Here is a 24426-nt window from a genome sequence, read left to right as displayed (position 1 = left end):
CTACCTTAAAGGAGCTTATAGACCTATATAATAATATATTATTATATGTTATAGTAATGTACATACAATTACTGTAATCATTATAAATGAAATTAAACCAATAGATTATATATAATACATTATAGATTATATATTACATATATACATACATATATCATATATTACATATAATACATTACTATCTATCTATCTATCTATGCCCACCTTAAGATGTCAGGCCATCTGTACAGCACTTACAAAGAGGATGGACAAAAACTAACCTTGTAGTTCTAGTCCAACACTCTCCTCAAGGGGATAAAAGGATTGTGGTTAGAGACAAGAAGAGAAACTATTTCTTTGGAAGCATTTGTTGGGATACTGTATCTTTCCCTCTCCACGTACCCCCCACTCTATTAATGGAGAAGTTGGAGAGTACTTCCTCCTCATCAGGGCCAAATGAAAGGCATGTCAAGAGAACCATGTGGGGGGATTGTCCTGTTTCCCTTTAGAGTTTTGGGGGTCCAGGGTCTAATGTAATACATATATCTGAAAAAAATCTCCAGACAAGAAGCTGCCTGAGGCTGCCTATAGTATGTGATTTAAAAGCTGTATTGAGGGGCACCTGATTGGCTCAGTCAGTTAAGCATCTGCCTCCAGCTGACATCATGATCTCTGGGTCCTGGGATTGACGTGCACATCAGGCGTCCTGCTCAGTGGGGAGTCTGCTTCTCTCTCTCTCTCTCTCTCTCTCTCTCTCCCCATCCCCCAACACTTGTTCTCTCTCTTGCTCTCTCAAATAAATAAAATATTATTTTAAAGAAAAGCAAGCTTATTGAGAGTAAATTGTGCTTCCTCTAATAGCAGAGACAAGGATGCATAAATGTTTTCTAAGTACTGCATGTGGTCCACAGCACGTGGGAAACAGCTGACCTAGAGGAGTTAACGTCCTTTACCTAAGAAGGCTCCCTAGAGGGAAATGAAGGAGGATTAAGGGAGTGGAAAATGAAGTTGCCTTCTGCCTGCCTCTGATGGAGATCACCACACTTCATCCAGCAGTTAGATTATATTAAGGTAGAAACTCTAAATCTCATTAAGATACTTGAAGCTACAGTGTTATGGGAGAAGATTTTTTCTAAGTCACCTAAGACTTGTTATACTCTTATATCACAGAATAAAGGCTGGATCTAAAAAACTTATATCAATAAACCCAAGTGGTCAAAAGTGAAATTTTAAGTTATTACCCATATATTTAACTTACACTACTCCAAGTTTTTAGAAACATCCAGAGTTTGGAAGTTTGGGAAACTACACTCTTTATCTACATGCCTAATAGACAGGACACAAATAAAAAATGTAGACTCAGACTCAGTCTAAATGTATTTGGTCTTTTGGCATAAAAGACCCTTAGAGAAATGCCTTTTAAAAGTGAATCAAATAAGTAATTATGGAGGGTTTATACTCTCTTTCCCGGAGGAGTTGAGATGAGGTAGAGTAGGAGAGAGAGAGAGTTTCTTCAGGATCATCTCTGCTCCTTAGTATGGGGAGGTTAGGACATTCAGAAAGCAAAGGACAAACTTTGCCTCCATACCCCCAGCTTCCCTCCTTTTTTACCCTGTTAGAAAGTCCCCCTCCCCACCGTCTTGCTTCTCACCCCCCTTGACTGCTTAGCCAAACAGGCCATGCATAGGAGTCCTTTCAAGGCTGGAGCCTTGGTTTGCTGCAGTGCACAGACAGCTGAATTCTAATCCAGAGGTCATGTGGTCTACACTCCTGTGTTCTGAGATTTAGAGAAGTGGCCCACTAATCATAGCATACAGACCGGTGCCAGTGACAGAAGGAGAATCTTAATCTGCTACTTCTTTAATAAGGCTCTTTTAGCTACACTACACTGCAGGGAGGATGATGGGGTCACATGCACAGACACATCCCATTGCCCTGCCCCACTCTACATAACAGTTTGGAGCCATGATTTCAAGCAATTTTATTTGGTATTAGGCAGAACCAAAAAAGAAGGAGAAGGTGGAGGGGGAAAGAGGTGGGGAGAGGGAGAAGGAGGAGATGGAGAAGTAGTAGTAGTACTAATAATAATTTGGAAAAGTCAAAGAAATTTACAGAACCACTTTACATACGGTGAAGGTATATCATAGTACCATGTATTATGAGTCAACCAACCAATCAAACTGGGAATGTCATGAAAATTTCATTAATGCTCATGTCCTCTCTGCCTAGAAAAATCATGAAATTAAGTAACTTCTGAAAAAACATTTCTCTAATCTCCAATCACCTGCAATTTCCAGAGTACAAACCTATAAATCTCATGTGGTTGCTGTCCAGTCTAGAAAGATGCTTCAGGCAAAGGACCATGGGGCTGTCTATAGAACCTGTGATAGAATTAACTTTGTTTTCTGCAGAATTCCTCTTCCTGAGATGGTGCATGGACCCAAGTCTTTCTAGGAACCATTCCTAGATAAGAGTCAGTTTCAGCCAAGCCTTCACTCGGCAGTGTTCTAGTCTCATCAGTGCCTACAGGCCTTCACAGAGGGTCCTTGCTCTAAAAGCAAAAAGCTGAACAGAACTGGCTGCTAAGAGTCTCCTACATTGGGAGGTGCATTCCTTGATTTGATCATGGAGATAAAACCAAATAGCTCCAACAAAACACCTAGGTCTCCTGCACCAATTGTTCTTTCAAGGCAAAAAACCTCAATTTTTTGCATAACATGAATAATAAAAAGATACGTACTAATGAGATCTACACAGTATTGGAAAGAAGGATTATGAATGGGTAATCACACTTTTAGGTGATTTACAGATTTCAGCCAGGTCAGCCCCAGGGTATGATTATCTCATTAGTCCTGTGCACTCAGAATTAATATAGAATAGGCTGGGTGTGACTAGCAAACAACAGTTTTTGCCAAAAACCTGTAAAGAACAAACTGTGGATTCAGTAGGGTATGTACCAAGCATTACCTAAGTGGATTTCATGCTTATGAAAGGTGAGCAGCACCTGGCAGGGCAAGATCTCCAAGTTCAGAGCGACTCACACATCTACCACATGGCCAGACTCCCAAACCACATTGTCTTGCAACCATCCTGGGCCGCCCCTCTTCAGAGTACTCCATGTTCTTTCTAAACCACACTGAAACTACTGATCTACCTCTCCCTCAGGCCTTCTCTTCAGCTTGCTCCCTCAGCTGTCCCTGGAAATGAATTCATTTTTATCCACCCTTATTCTTGGGAGGCACCTGAGAATGTGCCTGGAGGTGTAAGCTTACTGCCTTGGCTTTAATCAGATTTTTTCCTAAAAGAGTTCTCCTGAAGAGAGCAAGCTGGGAAGGGCTCAGGAGACCAGGTAGTGACGGGTCAGAAGAACAGTTTCATCAATAATGGATAACATCAAATGAACCCCTACTATGTGCCAGGTTCTATTCTAAGAGAAGTATCTTATCATCTCATCTAATTCTCTCGACAATCTCATGGGATAGGTGCTCCTAGAATCCCTAATTACAGAGTAAGAAATAGAAGTACAGAAAAATAAAGTCAATTGTTCAAGATTAGAATGTTGGAACCAGACAGTCCTATTCAATCATAACACAACTAATTGGGCACTCAGTTGGTTTCATTAGTGTTAATCATGTGCCAGACACTGTGCTCTAGGAGTTCTGTGGATTATCTCAGTGAATCTGTACAATAACCTCATGAAGTAGGTACTAATAGGATGTCCACTTATATACTGGCTTTATTTTACCTCTAAAGTTCAGAAATGTTAACCAATAGATGGAAAACAAGGTTTGAATAAAGATTTTTTGTTGTTTTGTTGTTGTTTTTCCTCCTCACTATCACCTTTACAAAGTTTGTTCCTAGAGAAAGTGGGTGGGATGCTTAAGAAGACATGGAGTGCCCTCTGTTTGAAGACAGCCAAGAAGGGGGCAGATATTTACTCAAATGGGGTAGCCTTTTAAATGGGGGTAGACTTTCTGTATTCTCCTGTTCCTAGGGATATATGTTTATATTCATTCACATTGTTTTCATTGTACCTTTTCCTGTTTAGTTTCCATTTACTTACCCTGAGGTTGCAAACTACCTTTTCTTTTTCATTTTCCTTTTCTTATAACACCTAGGCCCCATCTTCAATACTTCTTGCTGCTGCAGCAGCTAAAAAGTATGGGATTATGGAAGGCCCTGAAAAACAAGTCTGAACCGTCTTCTTACAAAACAGACATCTCCTTGCACAGTGTTTGTGCCGAGAGCCGGGATCACATCGTTCAGACTTGCAATGGACTGGGTGCTCCGAAGACCGCGGCACCACCACACCCAAACATTACCTCAAGGGTGTTTTCTTTCCCTCCAGATCTGGGTCTACAGGGTGATGTTAGGTTCCAGTACACTTGGAGCTTTGTGATTTGTCAAAGATTAAGAACCAGGTGAGCCACACTGATGAAAAATCCACAGGTTCTGAATCCATTATTGTAGTCAAGTTAGTTTCTCCAAAAAGGAGCATATCATGACAAGTACAATAATAATTATTACTTAGTATTTACTAAGCACTTAGCCTAAGCCACTCTCCTGACCACTTTACATCTGTAATCTCATTTAATACTCACACACAAAGAAAATTAAGATATGTATTAAGATACATCACCCAGTTACAGGTAAGAAAACAGAGGCTTTTGGAAAATGAAAATCGAATAGCTCATGCAGAGTCACATGGTTATGGGAAGTGAAAATAGTATTTTAAAACAACCACTGGGATCTGGAAAGCGTGCGTTCTTGACCACTACCCAACATGGCCTCCTACCTTCCCAATATAATCTATCAATATAGCATCACAAACTTGTGCCCAAAGAAGAGCATTTATGGATGCTGCTTACTAGAACTTCTGTGAGGGTCTTCTGTGTGGAAGAAAGTTCTCACCTGAAGTAAATTCCTGCCACCTTGACTAGAAGTTCAAGACACACTTCACACAACTAGACCGTTACTGAGTATGTTCTCACTGTACTTGAAAATATCAACAAATCCATACACTAGGGATTTAAATTCACAGTATAGATATTAAAGCCTATCTTCAATGGGAACTTTCTCCCTCCTTATATGCTTGCTTACTGGTGTACAACCATCCTCAGAACTCTAGTTTGAAGAACTGGAGGCAGGATTGTATATGTATTACAGACTCCACTTAAAGAGCATCTGGATAGCTCAAGTTACTCTTGAATTTTGCTCTGGTCATGATCTCAGGGTCATGAGGTGGAGCCCCATGTGGGGCTTTATGCTCAGCGGGGAGTTGGCTGCTCTCCCTCTCCTTCTGCCTCTCCCCACTGCTTGTGCACTGGTGCTTTCTCTCACACCTATCTAAAATAAATAAATCTTAAAAAACAACAACAACAACAACACAAGGACTCCACTTTAGAACACACAGATTCTTTTTTTGTTTTAGTTACCATTTGGTAGAGGGGATGTGATTTCACTTTTCACCATTGAGGTTTATCTTTTTAAGGATTTAGCTTTGAAAATGGCAGTTTTTTTTTTTTTTTTTTTTGGTCACTTGCTTCTTATAAAAGAGTTTCAGGGAATATTTTGTGGCACAGATGCCCTAAAACCATGGACATAAAGGAAAATTTTAAATATTATATATAAAAGGACATGAACAAATCAGATGGAAGTTTAAACTAAATATATAAAACTTTAAGACTATGGAGACATGGCATCAGGAAAATACAAATCAAAACCATAACAAGGTATCACCTCACACTAGTCAGAATGGCTAAAATTAACAAGTCAGGAAACAAATGTTGGCGAGGATGTAGAGAAAGGGGAACCCTCTTACACTACTGGTGGGAAAGTCACCTTAGTGACCCAGTAATTGCACTACTAGGGATTTATCCAAAAGTGATCCAAAGGGGCACCCGCACCTAACTAACTAACTAACCACTAACGTTGGTTAGTAGTAGCAACGTCTACAATAGTCAAACTATGGAAAGAGCCCAGACGTCAGTCGACAGATGAATGGATAAAGAAGATGTGTATACACACACACACACACACACACACACACACACACACACACAATGGACTATTACTCAGCCATAAAAAAATGAAATCTTACCATTTGCAAAAACATGGATGAAACTATAGGTATTGTGCTAAATGAAATAAGTCAATCAGATAAAGACAATTATCATATGATTTCACTCATGTAGAATTTAAGAAATGAAACAGAAGATCATAGAAAAAGGGAGAGAAATAAAATAAAATGAAATCAGAGAGGGAGACAAACCATAGAGACTCTTAACTCTAGGAAAGAAACTGAGGATTTATGGAGGTGAGGTGGGTGGGGGGAAGGGATAATTGGGTGATGGACATTAAGGAGGCACATGATGAAATGAACACTGGGTGTTATATACAACTGAGGAAAGTCACTGAACTTTACCTCTGAAACTAATAAAACACTATATGTTAATTAATTGATTTTAAATAAAATTTTTAAATTAAAAAAAAAAAAGACTATGGAGACAGATGTAGCTAAGTAAAGATACACTGAATCCAGACTCTAGACTGGCTTGAAACAACAACATTATAAAAGGTTTACCATAAAACTTCCTTAGAAATGAGCTGTCCCAGTACCCTCGCTTCCAGGTGAGGAAACATAGGCCCATTGTACTAAGGTGCCTCATCTGGGACGTCACAGGTAGGCAGGAGCTGATGCAGGCCCACAGTGTATAATCCTTTCTCAGGCTTGTCACTCATCCTTACCACTTGCAATTTTTTGGTTCTTACTTAGTTTTATCCCTGATCTTTCCTCACTTTCTTCACCCAGTGATTTTTTTTTTTTTTAAATAAAAAAGCACTTGGCCCCATTCAGCAAGAGATCCACACTCAACCTCCACCTCTGCCACTAATGCCCTGTGGACAAATCGTTTACCACAGTGCTGGCCCCTTGCTGAAACTTTGCTCATGTCTCTCTCCTTCTCTCCCCACCTTTTCTACTCCCCCCACCTCTTTCACTCTCTTCTCCCTCTTTCTCTCCCATTGACCCCAAAATAAAAGCAATTACTATACCCTGGAGCCCAGGCAGCATCAACAGGGACAACAGACTCTGAATTTTACAATTTGGGAAGCCCTTGTATCTCAACAAGTTACTTTTTTAAGGACCTGGAAGCTACCAGCAAGTGATGTAACATGTTCTCTTGATAACAAGCCAAAGACAAGATTACATATTGGTCTTTCTCATGGACATTCAGCCAGAAGTCAAACATTACCTTCCCCCTTTACTATGGTGAAGTAAAATATTTGTGTCAGATGGTTCCAGTGTATTTCATCACCCTAGTTTTCCCTTGATAGGAACTCTTCCGTCAGAACAGATCAATGGTATTCATCAACCGATGTCAGGGTTTTTTGAGTAGCCAGCACTACATGCTGTTCTAGAAGCTTCCCTTGCCTTCTTCACACCCTGAGGGTAACGGAGGGGACAGCTCTGCAAACACCAGTGAGGAGGAAAGCAGTTTTTGTGCCTTTTACAGACATCAGGAATCTTCTTGTACTGTCTCACACCATGTCCCTAACTGCCACTGGAGATGATGGCACACAGAGAGGGGCCAACTGGCAACTCACCTGCTGGCTGGCTCTCTGAGACAAGTTCAGCTCATTAAATCAAAGTTAATAGCTGAGCCAAGATAATCCTGACCCTGTGTTGGAAAAGGCTGAAACCCTGCCACTGAAGGGAGGTGACAGGGAACATGGAGAGGTAGCTCTGGGTGCAGAGTTTCTGGCTGAGCAGCTGCATCTTTTGTTCAATAGCTACATCTTCCTGGATCATGTTATGGTTGAATTCTGTCCATCTAAAAATCGTATGTTGAAATCCTAACCCCAAATACCTCAGAAAGTGACCTTATTTGGAAATAGGGTTGTTGCAGATGTTATTAGTTCAGATGAGGTCATCCTGGAGTGGGGTGGGCCCTAATCCAAAATGACTGGTGTCCTTATAAGAAGACACAGCTTCATAGAGAGAACACCGTGTGAACATGAAGGCAGAGCTCAAGGAGATGCTTCTACAAGCCAATGGATGTCAGTGATTGCCAAGAACCACCAGAAGCTAGGAGACAGTCATGGAACAGATTCCTCTTCACAGTCCTCTGATGTAACCAGCCCTGCCAACACCTTGATCTCAACTGCAAGCCTCCAAAACTGAGACAATAAATTTCATCTCACCTAGTCTGCGATAGTTGTTACGGTAACCCTAGAGAATCTACTATAGACCATACTTCCAAAGTTGTGAGAAACTTAATGTGTAAAGCTCTGACAATCTATATATGTCAGTAACAAGTTACTAGACTAGAAGAAAGTGTGTATAATACATCATAGTTAGTATTTCTTCTTATTGTTCATCTACTTCCACTCGACACATACAACCCATCATTTGAAGGTCTCAAAATAAACCTAAACAACAACAAAAAAACCTAACACATTAATGAAACTTAGAACTTTCTGCACAATCCTTTCCAAAGGAAAGTAGTATCCCCAAAATGGACTCAAGATCAGCTAAGGACCTCCCGTGATTCAACTGGTATACCGGAGATGTATATTCTTCTCTTCCTACACGTTTTACTGTGTGGCTGCTCTGTGCCAAGCACTCTGGTAGGCACTTGAAACCTAATAGTCTCAACAGCAAAACAGGTAGCTGCTGTCTTCGCGGTGGTCCATGTCCAGTGAGGAAGATAGATTTTGGTCAAATAGTCACTCAAATATCTAGAACTATTAACTGACAGACACAGCAATGCGGAAGTATTGCCACACTCTGTAGGCAGCTGCTTTCCCTGTGGACCTGTGGACAGGCAGGCCTTCCTACTCTGTATTATATACAAAGGCTGCAGTACTATGAGTTTTCTCCCATCCAAAGAGAATGCTGAACTTTACATTCAGGGAACCAAACCACCTGCCAAAACTATAATCATCTTCATAAAACATGGGCCCCAAAAGAAGGAGGGGATAGGTGCTGAAATGGGTAAAAAGAATCAAAGAGGCAAATGAGACCTGGAGAGAGTTAAAGAAATTGGAAACTCAAGACAGGATGCTGGCATTGAGTACCCCTCCCCCACCCAGGATTCAAGCATAAGCGAGTGAAGACATATGCCCGGTGCTGTGAGCGTGGCAGTGGTGAATGGCATGTGGTCGGGCATGAGATTGTGTGCAGTTGAAAGGATGTTGCCCAAAATAAAAGCCCACCTTTGTTTGCAGCTCTGTCCTTTTAAACTGGAACATCACTGTTCAGCATGCTCCTTGCTCTGTGCAATTGTGATCCCTTTAGCCCGCTGCCAAACAACGTAGCTGGTCACCAAAGCTTCTGAATGCTGCTGAAAACGGGGAAGAGAATCCATTGAACAAGTCCTGAACATTGCAAAAGCGGCTGCCTCTCTCAATTACTTTGTCAAGTCCCATTATAATTGTGGCTGTGATCACATGCAAGGTTCTCCCATGGGTAGGGATAGAGCCAGGATCCTCAAAGTACTGACGTGCACCCCACCCACCCCCCCATCAGGCCACTGTGAACAGGTCTACAGCTGCTGCATCACTTGCCCTTGGTGGAATTTGATAAGGGACACTTCTACCTTCGCATCAAATTACCCTTAGCAAGGGTCATTTCCTGCTGGTGGTGACCAACTCAGGTGATCTACTTTGAGCTTTCCCAAACAACTTATGTATAACTGATTTGAAAATACTTTGACAAATGCATTGCTGAATGAAAACATAAACCCATCTCTTTTCCAAAGTATTTATTTAGGGAACACCTCTGCTGATAGCTGGAGCCTGGGTTGATTAACAAACAATATCACTGGGCTGAAGAACTCCATCACAAAATGGAAATAAGCTTGCATCCTAGCACAGAAGTTTACTGCGATGCTTGCTTTTTCCTTGTCTGCTTGAATTACACGATTCGGGAGCTGGACTGTGATAGCTGGAGATGTCCAACTATCCTCAGGTAACTAGTTGCAATACTAGAATGCCCAAATGAACAACGTGAATGAAAACTATGTATTTTGAATGTTATTACATCAGATGGTAAGGCTTAAGCAAGTTTTGTACATTTAGCATCATATCTGAAAACGAGTGGAGGAAAATGGATAGAAAGATAGAAATATATGACCTGCAAACAAAAAAAAAGGTGGAATGTTTGGGAATGGGCACTGGTGGCTAGTTAGTGCATAGCTCTCCAGGTGTGGTCCTGGGGACAGCAGCATCAACCATACCTGGGAACGATTTAGAAACCCAAATGCTCTAGAGTCAGAAACTCTGGGGTAATGGGGGGTGTTGTGTTCAGCAATCCATAGTTCAGCAAGCCTCCCAGTGGTTCAGGTACATGTTCACATTTGAGAACCACTGAGTTAGGGCATGAAGAACAAAGCACAAAGAAGAGAAAAGCAATACGGAGCAAGCCATCTTCCCCAAAGGAAGATCATCAGCGCCGATCCTCTGTGTCTCCAGGGAAAGAAACTCTAATCCTGGAGTCTAGAAATTATCAGAGGGACTAAGAATCAAAACAATGATGATAAAGTGATGAAAAAAGTCATTAAAGAAGACTGGTTGTTGAGTGGTTTTTCAACTGAATGGTGACAGACCTGATCCCTATCATTGTGACATTTAAGGAATTCCTACAAGTTCCCTACAAGTAGTATTTTCATCCCCAGATTTTTAAGTGACTGAAATCAGCCTTAAGCCCAGGCTGCTGAAGTTTTTGTGGTCTGGCAAGTATTTGGTATGACTGCCTTCACCTGAATCTGAGCATTTTCCTTCTGAATCATTCACTGAGTGAGAAGAATTTGAAAGGAATTAGTAAAACACATTCTTTGAGGTTGGAAAAATACAATCTGCCTTAATCATAGAATGACCAGGTTGGTACAAGCAAATGACACACAGATAAGAAACACAGACTAGTTTTATCTTCATGGCATAGTCTTCCTAATTCTTACGTATACCTAGGGAAATTCCAGGCAGAGGTCACTGGTCAAAGGTAATGTAGAAAGGATTGAAAACTCAGGAAAGGAAAAATGTGCTACAATAAAAGTGTGGAGTTAATGTGGTTTGTCCCACCTACAGCTAAATGCCAGAGATATTTCTCCACTTTCCTCGCCCGCCCAAATGTTACAAGCAACTCAGCTCTGGGATATTAATGAGAAAGAGGTTTGTGGGAATGGAACTTTCTTTCTCTTTTAAACTCCTTCACTTAGCATCTACCAAAAAGTGTGTGCCTAAAAGTGCCATCCATTTGCTAGTTTCACTCCCCCAAGCTGGGCAAGTAAATGTATATTTTGGCTAAAGTCCCAACTAGCACTCAAAGTTGGGTATACCAGCCATGCTTGGGAAACAAGCATCCATAATAGCAGGTGGTACAAGATTAATTTTGAAAATACTGGAAATATTCTAATGAAATCTTTTTTTTTTTTTTTTTTTGCTATGCCTAACTTTCCCCCCCCCCCCCCGGATGATTGTAAGCCTCATATCCCTACTACAAATTGACATTTCAAAAGATTCTTTAAAGTGGACACCCAAATGGGTTAGCTTCAGAGCCATGAAATCAATTTAATTTCAGTTTATAGAAATTATTTCACTGAAAAACTAACATTTGTTCACTCGAGTCCAACTCTATGAGTAAAGATCCAGAATTCAATTACTCAACTGAATTCTTCTCCTTTTCTTTTTTCCTTTTTTTTTTCCCCTCTTCTTTTTCTTTTTTCTTTCTTTCCTTTTTTTTTTTTTTTTTTTTTGTACAGCCAGGGCGGCAGCCTATAGTCATATCTCTGCCAAAACTTTTGAGGGCAATAGGAAGTCCAAAAATAGTAATTTAATATTTTCCACCTGTAGCTATAACTCTCCTTAGTACTTACTGGTCTCATGCTGGCAAGACACATGTAATGCTTTGGACACACCTGAATTTTACAACTTTTCCTACTGTCTTTTACTCACCACTAAGAATAGCCTTCATTGTTTATTTCTTGTTTTAAGACAAGGCAGTTTTAGTCTGGGGTGTCTTACCAATCCTACAGCTCACCAGCCCAAACCCTGATTTGTTCAGCAGTGGTCTTCAAAACTGAGATGGAAAGGGACTAGTTCAAACCTCATAATGGCTAGTAATGGGGAAGAACCACTCTTAGAAGCATCAGCCCAGAGGGTTGCTCAAAGGAATTCAAAAGTTTGGCTGAAACTAAATTTCCGTTGGGATTTAAAAAGCTGACCAGTTATTTGAACTGATACATGCCTGCTTTACTGTGATCTGTTCCTTACACTCCCTGGGCAAGGAGCTTTGCATGAGACTAAGGAAGCCAAATACCTCAAAGGACTCAGATACCCAATGAATCAAAACTAACTTTCTCTCTCTCTCTCTCTCTCTCTCTCTCTCACACACACACACACACACACACACACACACATCTAGGAACCCACATGCCTGTAGTGGGGTGTTTCGTGTTTCTTAAGCTCAGAAGCATAATGCTTTCCTGTTTTGCCCCTCTTCTTTCCATGATCAACTAAATGGGGGTTGACATTAATCAGAGCCATGTGGATTGCTGTGCTTCAGGTTTCATCAATTGTATAAAACTTAAACTTACTTCCTATTACTCACATCCCCTTAAATTTTCACTTCTACCATGTACATATAGGTCACACTTCCTTAAAATAGAAACTTTTGAAAGATTTGCTTAGACACAGTATACAATGTATACCTCATTTGCCCTCTATACCATCTCCTGGTTCCACCCCTAATTAACATATGTTATTCAGTCTCCTTGGTATAAAATGGTATAAAATGAGACAGCTGGCCTATATAGTCATTAACTTCCTTTCTAAGCCCTCAAAGTCTCTGACTTTGAGAGAGGCCCAAAGAGACTCAAAGATTCATAGATTTTTCAGTGTATTTAAGAGACTTTCCCTACAAAGTCCAAACTACCCCCACTTAATTAAAGTCAAGTCAACCCATTCATTTACTAACCTAACACATATATATTGAACATCAACTATGTTCCAGGAATTCAGCTAGATGCTGCCCTTAAGAACCTCATAGTCTAGAATTTTATATATTTCATATTTGGTAGATATTTATTTTTAAGAGGACTATATATACTCTTACATAGCACTCATCCATTTTATGTGTGTCAGTGTAGAAATGCCCAACTTGGTCTAGCACCCTTGAGACTACAGACCTCTTCAAATTCAGGAGAATATTTTATTAATTTTGGCCCTATAGACAAAGAAGTTAAGAGACAATCTATACATTAAGTATAAAAACAAAACAATAACAAATAGTCTATACGAATTAACGAACTACTATAGATATCCTTCTTAAAATTTCCAGGTAAAGTAGAAATCAGCAATTCAGATCCCTGATTCAAATGAGATTTGAGGACTATATTTGCTAGTAAGTTCTTTCTAATTCTTAACCATTACCAATTATTCCTTGAGCCTATATATAAATCCAGTATAAGGTTATATCAGTTAGGCAGATAAATTCAAACTTCATTCTGATAACATTTTTATCAAATTCTAGTAATCTCCAAAGTCCATTAGTTAGGTTTAGAATTTAATCCAAGGGCTGTGAAACCCTGCAAAGGGAGTCTATGAGATAACTTATCAGCGTTTCTAAGTATGCCAGCGCACTATCTTTTCACTGTTCTTCATCCAATATCTTAGGAAACATAGAGTTGTCCACAGGCATCGGAATTTTAGCTACACTGGGTTGAAGAAACACTAGATAAATCACCATGCCTCTGAATATCTCCCTAACTGACAAAAAATTATCTGAATTTCTCCATTAAAGGTGCGTTCTTTGGGGTTCAGACCCTACGTCAGTGGTCTGGTTACATTAATGATGCCCATTTATTAGTGCCTAGTCTATTCCAGATACTGTGAGAAGTGCTTTACATACTTATTTCCCAAAACATCCTGCAAAATAAGTATTATCTCTATTTCCCCCCGAAAAGTAATTGAAGTTAGGGTGGTCACCTAACTGGTAAGCTGTGGAGGCAACGTTTAGTCTCCGCACTCTTTTACTGTGCCATCTGGGGACACTGTGTTAAGCCATCATCACTTTTGGTGGTCCATCATAAAGAATTTAATTGTTTTATTCTTCCAGAAGGCTGAAAATAATGAAATATTTTCAATAGTAGAGAAGAAAAACAAATGACACATCTAGGGCATGGGGCATTTCTCAGAGTGATAGTAGAATTGGTCCCTCTAGTGAGGAGTGGTAGAAAAAGATATACACAAGGCTGCAAAATTTGGAGGAAGTAAATGCAACAATAATTATTATTGCTAGCATTCACTGAGGAATTAGTGTGCATATTCCCTATCCTAAGTGGCACACATATCTTAACTGATTTAAATGCCCAAGATCAGAAAAAGATCTTGAATGTGGAGAAATCTCAGAGAAACAAAGTCAGGAAAAGTAAAATATACCAAGCAAATTTTGTCTGCTTTAAGGACATGCCTTTGCATAGACAGCTACTTTGAAAGCAACCTGTGGCTATCTGGACACATCACACTTTTCTAATCTAGGACTTAAAATCCTTTAAAAAGTATTTATATAATGAAGGAGACAGATCAAGGTTTGTTAGCCTTAAAGTTTATGAAATTTGGGGATCCTTCTTTAAGAGAAAGAATATAAAATTCGTTATGAAAGTACATGGTGGTTATAACTGATTATTGTTAAATTATCTTGTATTTTCAAATTCTGCACAAACATGGGATTGCATTGCAAGAGCTCTTGCTAGAGACTTAGAAGGGGATTGTACAAACAAGGGGTCTTAAAACTTGAACTTCGTTTAATTCAAGGTAAACCTGTCTCGGACAGTGTAAAAGAGTGAAGTGAATACATTAAACAGGATGTTAAAGAAGTCATCAATGAAGTTTCAAATTGAAGTTACCTTTCAAATTAACCACCAACAGCCCAACTGTTTAACTAAAAGAACTTTGTAACTGCAAGATCTCAGGAACCGAGATAAAGGTTGCAACTGATCATCCAAGTGGAGACTGAGGCACATATGATCAGGTTTAAAAGTGAGACTAAATGCACTTGCTTGGCAGAATGATGGAATGACATATCGTTATACTCCTTAAACCTTTTCTGGGAAGCAGCAACCACCTCTCCCTCCTGAATGTGTCAAAACACATCAGAGCATTAGAAAGCAACTCAGACATTTACCACATTTCCATTCTTGTATATTGACCCAAGAGATAGGGAGGGGCAAGTCTTGGTGAGGCAGTAATCATCCTGTTATACATAATCCACCCAAGAGAACAGAATTCATTTCTTGAATCACTATCACACGCCGGGCCCCTTTGTTTGTCCATAATAGATGGACTCATTTTTCCTTTTACCTTGTAAAATCCACTTAAGAAGGAATTTAATGCAGTCAGAGAGCATTAAAAGATTCCTTAGTGGGACCACCCATTAATAACCTTACGCTGGAAGAGGTAAAGAATAATGAAGTATAGATATAAGAATCAAAGGGACCAGGTGGACAGGGTCCTAATGGTTTTAATGGAGAATGATCTAATAAAATGAACTGGCACGGTTTTCCTTTCAAAAGCAACCTTGAAATGAAAGAAAAATATCTTATGCAGAGTGAAACATCCAGTTTTAGATGATGGACACAAACTGACTTCCTTATTTGCACCCTTGGATTTTTCAGAAGTCTGGAGATTGAACCCTTCCCTGCTGTTTGTTTGATTTGGTCTGAGTTGAAGCCAAGAGATGTGGTGATGGAAGTTTGGAAAAACAATTAAAAAGAAATGTATGCAGTGGTTTTTCTGGGATCCTAATTAACTGACCCATTTCTAGGTAACATTAGGGAAGTTGTGGGCAGTGATTATTATCTCTTTAAAGTCCTAATTAAAATGTCAAACTGTAAGGTAGAATGTCTTCAAAGCTGCATGTAATTTGATTGTGTTGGCTTATTGGAAAAATGGCCTTGGAAATACAAATAAACCAGCCACTAAAAAGATCCCAGAAGTCCAGGCTTTATTCCAGAAGTATAATGTGTTGAACCAATAGCATTTTATAACTAACCACTCACCAAGTGGTAGACATCCAAATGTCAAAGCCAGTTTCATAACATGGTAACACATAACATGCTGCAAGAATGCCTTGCCATAGAATACTGGGGTTTGAAAAGGATTTTGGCATTAGTTCACCTACAAAGGCTTATCACTCAGCTTTAAATGCCCTCATTTGAGGAGCTTCACAAATGGCTGGCACGCTACCCACTCTCCAAATTTGTCTGCTAGAGCTTTGGATCTCTAAAAAAAAAAATTCCAGTGTCCTATGGCAGATCTCTGCAACTCTCAAGTATTGAAATCTCAGGCAGAAAGGAACCCCTATCACATTTGTCTTTGAGCATTTGTAAAGCTGTCCTACACTTAAGAAGATGATGTGGTTATGACACTTTGGGACACAAGTGACAAAAGAGCCAGTCAAACAAACGGCTTAAACAATAAAGACATCTGTTGTATAACAAGTACAACATTGATTAATACAGCATCGCAATGATACCAACAATGGCGCACTTTCTTTCCATTTTTTACACACTGCCACTCTCTGCGTGCCAGCTGCTCCCCCTCATTGTCACATTTTGCTTGTATGAGCTCTAAGCATCACCTCCTCATATAATCACTTCCATGGGAAAGGAACAGGAATGTTGCCTCCCATGGATCTCTTTTTGTCTTTTCCTAGACACCCCTCAGCAGATTTACCATCTTGTTTCATCGCCCGTAACTGCATCACATGCTAATGCCTAAAGCAAACAATGCCAAAAGGAATTACTATGACTAGATTAGCTTGAACAAGACTCCTCTCCCACCCCTACACCTAGTCTCCCCTAACATACATAGCATACTGATACTGTAAAAATGAATCATAATTCTATCCGCAAGGAAAAATGGAACAGTAGTTATTGCATAGGCAACCAACAGCATCCACCCTAGTATATAACATGTCTAGCATACCACTGTCAGTAGGATCTGAACAGAGAGTTGCTTTACTTTTTTTTTTTTTTTAAGATTTTTATTTATTTATTTGACAGAGAGAGATCACAAGTAGGCAGAGAGGCAGGCAGAGAGAAAGAGAGGAGGAAACAGGCTCCCTGCTGAGCAGAGAGCCCGATGCGGGACTCGATCCCAGGACCCTGAGATCATGACCCGAGCCGAAGGCAGCGGCTTAACCCACTGAGCCACCCAGGCGCCCAGAGAGTTGCTTTTCAAATGGTGAGCAGATGTGTATGGATGCATCGTTCACATTCTCTCTTCTATCTCCACTCATGGCAACATTTATATAAAATACCTAGCTGAAAACTTTGGCTGTGAGTAAGAGAAAAACTACTTCCACCTTGGAATTTGTCAATTCATTCACTTGTTTATTCACAAATACAGATTGGTATCTCCTAGGTAGTTGTTCCTGTGTTAGAGAGGCAACAAGTCAGACATAGTCTCCAGTAACAGAGGGCATAGAGTCTACTGGGGAGAATACCAAAAGGCAAATAGGCAGTACAGTATCATAGTTTTTAACAGGGAAAGCACAGTCCAGATTAAGTAGTAGATTTTTGATAGCAAAAGTCCAAGGTACTACATAGATGTACATAGAAGATGTAACTCACCCAGTCTCCTGGAGAAGAGATTCCTGGGCTAAAAAACAGAGAATGATATGAGGATGGGTTGTAAGTAGATAGAGTACAAAGGAGATTAAATGAGCCCCACAGCTTTGGCTCTCATCTAATTAATTCAGGTATTATTCAGGTAACTTCTCAAGAATACCTATATGACTAAAACAGAGATTCTTAGTTTGGGATACATGGATGTAATTCAGATTACTGAACTGGAGAAGAAAAAAACATCTTTATTTGTATGAACCACTAAGTGAAACTTAACACTTCCTTTGATAATATATGTGGGCAAAAATCCACAGTAGTGTTACCATTACCAATTACTTTTTCAACAACAGAAATAGTGGATATGAAGATACTACATTACAGTTGATGCAGATATCTCAAGAAAGAGTTCAAAATTATGGCATTTATAAGACCTACTGCTAGATCTTATTCTTTAAAGCATTCGTTTCTTAAAAATGTGTTTAACATTTTGAATACTCTATTTCAATGTTAGATCCTTCTGATTCTCTATGTTTTATCTTATGCATCTAAAAGCAGTAGTCCAAGAGGGGTTCATAGATTTCACCAGATAATAGGAGTGCATTTCACCCAAGTAAGACTCAGAGATTATACATGAGAAACTTGAAAAAATTATGAATTTAACTTTTGTTGTAATTTTGCATCCTATCCAGTTGAAATTTTGTATCTGATTTTCATCAGTGTTAGCTCCGTAGCTACAAAAAATAAAATATTCTTTTAGCATGGTAACAGAACCTCTTTGAGTGTCTGAATTTGTCATTTTCTTTCTGTATGAGCAATCAGACAACCCATTCCACACCACAGTCCTTGTCATCATCATTATTGTCCTAATGGTCAAGGTCAGTAGCTTCTTAGGCACTCACTTTATCACGATCAATCACAAATGATCATTTGATTAAACACGATGCTACTGCATTCCATGGATTACTAGCACCTAATTGCAGCATTGTGTCCAAGCCCAAGAACATGACCAAACCAATCCCCAAATCCCAATTTTTGGGTGTCCATTTCCTGGGACCACTTGTGGAACCAGTTCTTTTGTCTGTTTGTTTTTAATCAGTCAGGATCCAAGCAGGAAACAGAACGATTTGAGTTATTTGAACAGAGGGAATTTAAGATGAGATTTTTAGATTCTAGTATAAACTTGTTAGCAAGAAGGCAAGAATGGAACACAGAGGCAGGGTTCAGTAAACTTTTTGTATAAAGGACCAGATAGCCAATATTTTAATAGCCATTTGGTATTCTTCATAAGAACTCAACTCCCTGTTCTAGAAAAGAAGGAGCAACAGTCAATATGTATGTGTAGTTACTACCACGGCATTAAATTATCACAGAGGTAACAATTACAAGAGGCAACCACACTACTTGCCCTGACCAAAAAAAAAAAAAAAAATAGGAAGAGGTTGGAACTTTTTAAACTTAGAGGGAAGACCCTGAGGAGCTGAAATGTAGACTCCTGAGAAGGGAGTACAAGCTGGGGCTGAGGTCGCAGAGGTGGTACCCTAACCCAACTCCGTAAGTGTTGGAGAAGCAACAGAATAAATCCAGCTGTTCTTATGCAAGTATACCATGATGCTAAGGGGCAGAAGTATTGCACATATTAGGAAACAAACAGGAAACCCAGACAATATGAACAGGAAGGAGAAATCCTCCCTGCTCAGCCCCTAGTCTTGTCATTTATCTCTAGTGCCTCCATTGGCATAGCCTCATGGGGAGCCAGGTGGTCAGGCTGAAACGTGGTTGGCAAAGTCTCATCCTCAGCATCACAAATTAGAGGAGTAAGCTTGCAGCTAAGAAACAGTAGCTTTATAACTGGTACAGACATGGTTTTTAAGCTTCACCAGACTAATAAAGGATAGAGAGCACAGGGAAACAAGTGAAGAATGAACTGGCTCAAATTTTTCATGAACTCTGATTAGTGCATATGCCTATTAAGTAGCCAGCGTGAACTGTTTACTTCAGCAAACATTCATGTTTACTATCCCTAAAAGAGTATTGAGAAGTATGATCTCCCTCGTTATCAATTTGAAAGACAGAAAACCATAACTGATTAGTAAAGGCAATGACCCCATTCGGCTCACTTTTAAAAAAAGGAAGAGACCACTAAAGCTGAGGCAGGTTTTCCTGCTATTATTATTATCATTGCTTCTGGGCATATGCTGATGGTTCCATAATCTCTTCAAAATCTACTGGGAAATTAAAAGGAATAATAAATCAATCTAATATTTTTAATAAAATAGTAATGTTTTTTAATGGAGTCCTTCATTGTTATGGGTGGCAGAAATGGACTGGAAACAGAAGAGATGATAATTGGGAAGCTATTTTATTTATGGAAACTAGTTCTTGGTCAAAAGGACCACACATTCTTTGCCCTTGGATAATTTCCACTATTAAAAATCACAGGGATTCTGAGTAATAAAAAAAATAATAAAGCACATTCCAAGTTGACATGTCATAGTTGCAGGGTCCATCAAATATTCCAGGTTCCTTTCCCTGGGATGTTTATACCAAACAAGAGAGCAGACCACATAATATTTGGAATTTTTCCTTTACTATCTCCCATTCTACATCTTTGAAAAGAGGCAAAACCCTTGCAAAATTATATTACCTCCTTGGAAACTCTCTGACTAGTGCCATTCAATTCTTGATCACTTCCGTATACTGTATACCCTTATGACATCTTTCAACATGGCTTCCTCAGTCAACAAGCACACCCTGTGTGTTAACTGCTTGATGCCCAGCACTGTCCAGGGTACTACAGGATCCTCAGAATGACTTTCATTGTCAAGTGTTTACTATACGGTATGGAAAGCAAAATGGGAGGATAGGAAACTCTTGGATTCACCAGAATGTTAAATTAGTTCATTTTTTTCCCAGCTTCTTAGGTCATAGACTCATCCCTGGCAAAGAGAAAAGAAAACAAACATTCATAAGATGACATATGTAGCCTACAATTTCAAGTTAAAAATAGGATTTAGACTGGACCTTGAAGGGTCAGTAGAATCTAAACCAAGGGGAGTGAGGCCAAGGAAATAGCTGAGCAAAAGCACAGAAGAAAAAATAAAAATTCTGACTTAGGTGAAGCCAGGACTAAATATCTGGGAAAAAAAAAAAAAACCCCATATGAAATAAGGTTCATAACAGTTTATGGAAGTACTTGAAAAATGATCAGTAAAGTGTGAACTTGACACAGAAACTTCAAGTCGGCAGGATCAGACTTGCTCAAAGTCTGGTTTTGCAAAGATTGGTCATTAGTATAAAGAATGATTGGACAAGAGGCAGGCAGACCTTGAAAGTGTTGCCTAACAAGGGTCTTCCCCAGTGGCCAGGTAGCCATCTTACTGCAGCAGTAGCCATGACAGAAAAGAGGAAGGCTCTGAGCTATAGAAACTGAGGTCACCATGGCAGCTGCACACCAGCATTTGATCCCTTTCATGGTGATCAAGGTTTTTCAGTGGTTTTTCAGCACCCTTGGTTCCCTTCCAGTCCATCAACCTTTAGCGAGGCCCCTCTGTGCAGATTGCTTAAGGATCTAAACAAAGACAGCACCATGCCCACAGAGGGTGGTGAGGAACACTTTTGGGTGCCAAGCTGACCATGCTGACCATGCTGACAAAGAGCTTTCAGCGTTTTTCACTGCATTTCTCAGGTAGTGTTTACAGCCACCTCTCATCTCCTGAAATCTTCCCTTCTGTTCCCATACACTGAGAGAATGAATGTGCTTCCTGCTTTATGATCTGATTGAGGAATTGAGAGGCTTCAGAAATCCTATCTGACCACTTCAGGCTATAATCTCAAGCCCCATCTCACCCAGAACACTTGGCTCCTTGCACAGCAAGATACATTCCTGTTTAACCTGGCTTCTCAATCCTCTACCTCCATACCTCCTCTAAAGCATAGGTACTCAGTATATTAGTTTGGTCTTGGTCTTAAGCAGCTCAGATATATAAGGCTATACCACAGATTTTTATATTATATCATCATCAGCTTATTTTACTTTTTTCTCTATTCTTGGAATGTACAATCTCCAAGCACAGGACCTTTGTCCTGCCTAGGTTTAGCATAGCATTGCCATTCTGCATCTCAAAAAATATTAGTAAATGAGCTAATATTTTATTTTTTAAAATGATTTATTTATTTATTGAGGGAGTGGAGAAAGAGAGTGCACATAAGGTGGGGAAGGGCAGAGAAAGAGGGAGGAAGAGAAGGATCTTAAGCTGACTCTGCACTGAGCTTGGAGCCCAAAGTAGAGTTAGATCTCAACACAACACTGAGATCATGACCTAAGCTGAAATCAAGAGTCAGAGCCACCCAGGTGCCTGGAATAAGCTAATATTTTAAGTGTTTACATTTCTTGCTAAGGAGCTGGGGATACAGATGTAGATATTTGACAAGAAAACTTGGAATTTCCCAATTTTAAAGGGACTGTGCTAACAGTTGAGTGAAATTTCATTACACATCTTTCCCTTTAATATATGCTAAGAGATAAATTGTATATAGGCATGAACCCTAGGCTTTGAAATGTCACATTTAGAAAAGGCTCTTAAGTGTTCCTTGGAAAACAACTATAAGTAAAATGGGGTCCAGTGTGAGGACTATTTTTTTTTTAAACACAGTCATTTTTTCTTTGGCACAGTGATCCCCAAATAGAAATTTATATTATAGTAAACACTAATAGCTTGGAAGCTCAGATTATTCACAGTTAATGACCATTACCTTTTCCTGTTTGATTCATCAGGCACAGATTTTCATTGTCCCCCTGCCCCCTGCACATTATTATAGGATGACTCCTCCCCTCCCATTCTTTAACTCAGTTTCTCATAGTCTCCTACCTCTGCAAAGTGTCTACTAAACATATCTAATTTCTCAGTCAATTCATGCCTATCTAGTTGCAAATTGTTATTGGGACTACTCTGATGATTTTTCAACAACCAAGAGATATCCATTCATTCCAGCTATAAACTTAAAGAAATTAAACTTACTAACTATATTATGGCCTCAAATCCTGCATTATTTAAACAATGTATTCTTGGGGTCTTTCTGATGCTCCTTTTCTGCCTGGAATAGAAAAAAAAGAAAGAAAAAAAAACCTAGAAATACCTTTGATAATCAGATACCCCAGAAGGAAAAAGGATAAATAAAGTTGAATAAAGAACATATACAAATATTCTAAATGTTATCAAAAGGGATAATACATATTAAATGGAATTAGAAAAATCTATCATAGGTATAGGTCTTTGAAACCAGATATGCTATTTCTTCAGTTTTAACCTAAATAAACATTCTACATGGGTTTATATTGATTTTTAGAATGACTAACCTTAGAGAAATTACAAAATAATTTGTTTTAAAAGGTACAACATAAAATAGAATAGCATATACCCATTACATCATGTAGAAAAAAAAACATTTAATGATATGGAGAAATGTTTGTGGCATATTGAGAGAAAAATCAGGTTGAAAATTACCAAACTTGGTATGATCCCCTTGGTGTTAAAAATATATACGAAAGGGAAGAAGCAAGATGGCAGAAGAGTAGGAGACTGAAATATCATCAGGTCCCAGGAGTTCAGCTAGATAGACTGAAATATCATCAGGTCCCAGGAGTTCAGCTAGATAGTTATCAAACCATTATGAACACCTACAAATGCAACAAGAGATAGAAGAGAAGAGGAGCAGCAATTCTAAGACCAGAAAATTCACCACTTTCTGGAAGGTAGGACATGCAAAGAAGTGAATCCAAAGTGACATGAAGATAGATCAGGGAGGCACAGGCTGGCTCCCAGCAAGCAGTAGAGCACTGGAGCACAAAATCAGAACTTTCAGAACTCTTCTCCACTGGGGGATAGCATTCCAGAGGTTAAACCGGGGGTGGGGTGTGTGGAGCCCTCGTCAGGACAGTGTGGTCTCAGGACCTGCAGGGTCACAGAATGACCGGGGGTGTTTGAGTGTAGCAGAGCTGCCAGAGTTTCAGAGCAGAAAGCTATCTACTGAGACAAAATCAAGGAGTGTACTTTCAGCTGGGGATTACCTTAAACCATAATCCAAGGCACAGTCGGGCTACCGATCTTTGAGCAGGTACTCCATAAGTGGCAGATCTGGGGAGACTCCTCCTCCAGGAGGAGTAGTGCAGGAGCTTACAGAAGGAATCTACTGGGTTGGGAGACTCCAAATGGGGCTGTGCACCAGAGATAGAAAAGCTCAGTCACAAACCAGGGGAGGTAGGAGTACAGGATGAGACCAGAGAGATGGGAGGGATTGACTGCTTTTCTCTGAGGGCACACTTTGGAGTGGAGCCCCAAGCTCTAAGCTTCTACAGGCCAGAGACTGGGAGGCCGCCATTTTCATTACCATCCTCCAGTGCTGAATGGAAAGCATTTGTGAAAAAAATGTACCAAGAGTGAACCCAAACAGACTACTTAGCCCAGCCCCGGCAAGGGTAGTGCAATTCTGCCTCTGGCAAAGACATTTGAGAATCACTGCAACAGGCCCGTCCCCCAGAAGATCAGCAAGAACATCCAGCCAAAACCAAGTTCACCCATCAATGATAACTGCAGAACTCCAGAGCTAGGGGAAAGCAACACATAGAATTCATGGCTTTTTCCCCATGATGCTTTAATCTTTCAAGGTTAAACTTTTTTAACTTTATTTTTTCTTATTCTGTTTTTTTTTTTTTTTTAAAGATTTATTTATTTATTTATTAGAGAGAGAGATCACAAGTAGGCAGAGAGGCAGGAAGAGAGAGAGAGAGGAGGAAGCAGGCTCCCTGCTGAGCAGAGAGCCCGAT

At 39.7% G+C, this 24426-nt stretch overlaps 1 long non-coding RNA gene across 1 annotated transcript in view; it reads right to left on the bottom strand.

Moving 5' to 3' along the window:
• The window catches only part of LOC116591681, a 93956-nt gene that overhangs the window by 54657 nt on the left and 14873 nt on the right, over positions 1 to 24426 (bottom strand). The window contains exon 2 of the long non-coding RNA XR_004286118.1: positions 9196 to 9320. This is a non-coding gene — a long non-coding RNA (uncharacterized LOC116591681). The remainder of the gene's footprint in view (positions 1 to 9195; positions 9321 to 24426) is intronic.

Source organism: Mustela erminea, chromosome 5 (genome assembly GCF_009829155.1).
Source record: "Mustela erminea isolate mMusErm1 chromosome 5, mMusErm1.Pri, whole genome shotgun sequence".
NCBI lineage: Eukaryota > Metazoa > Chordata > Mammalia > Carnivora > Mustelidae > Mustela > Mustela erminea.
Note: the sequence above shows the minus strand (reverse complement) of the source record. Positions and strands in the feature narration are given on the sequence as shown.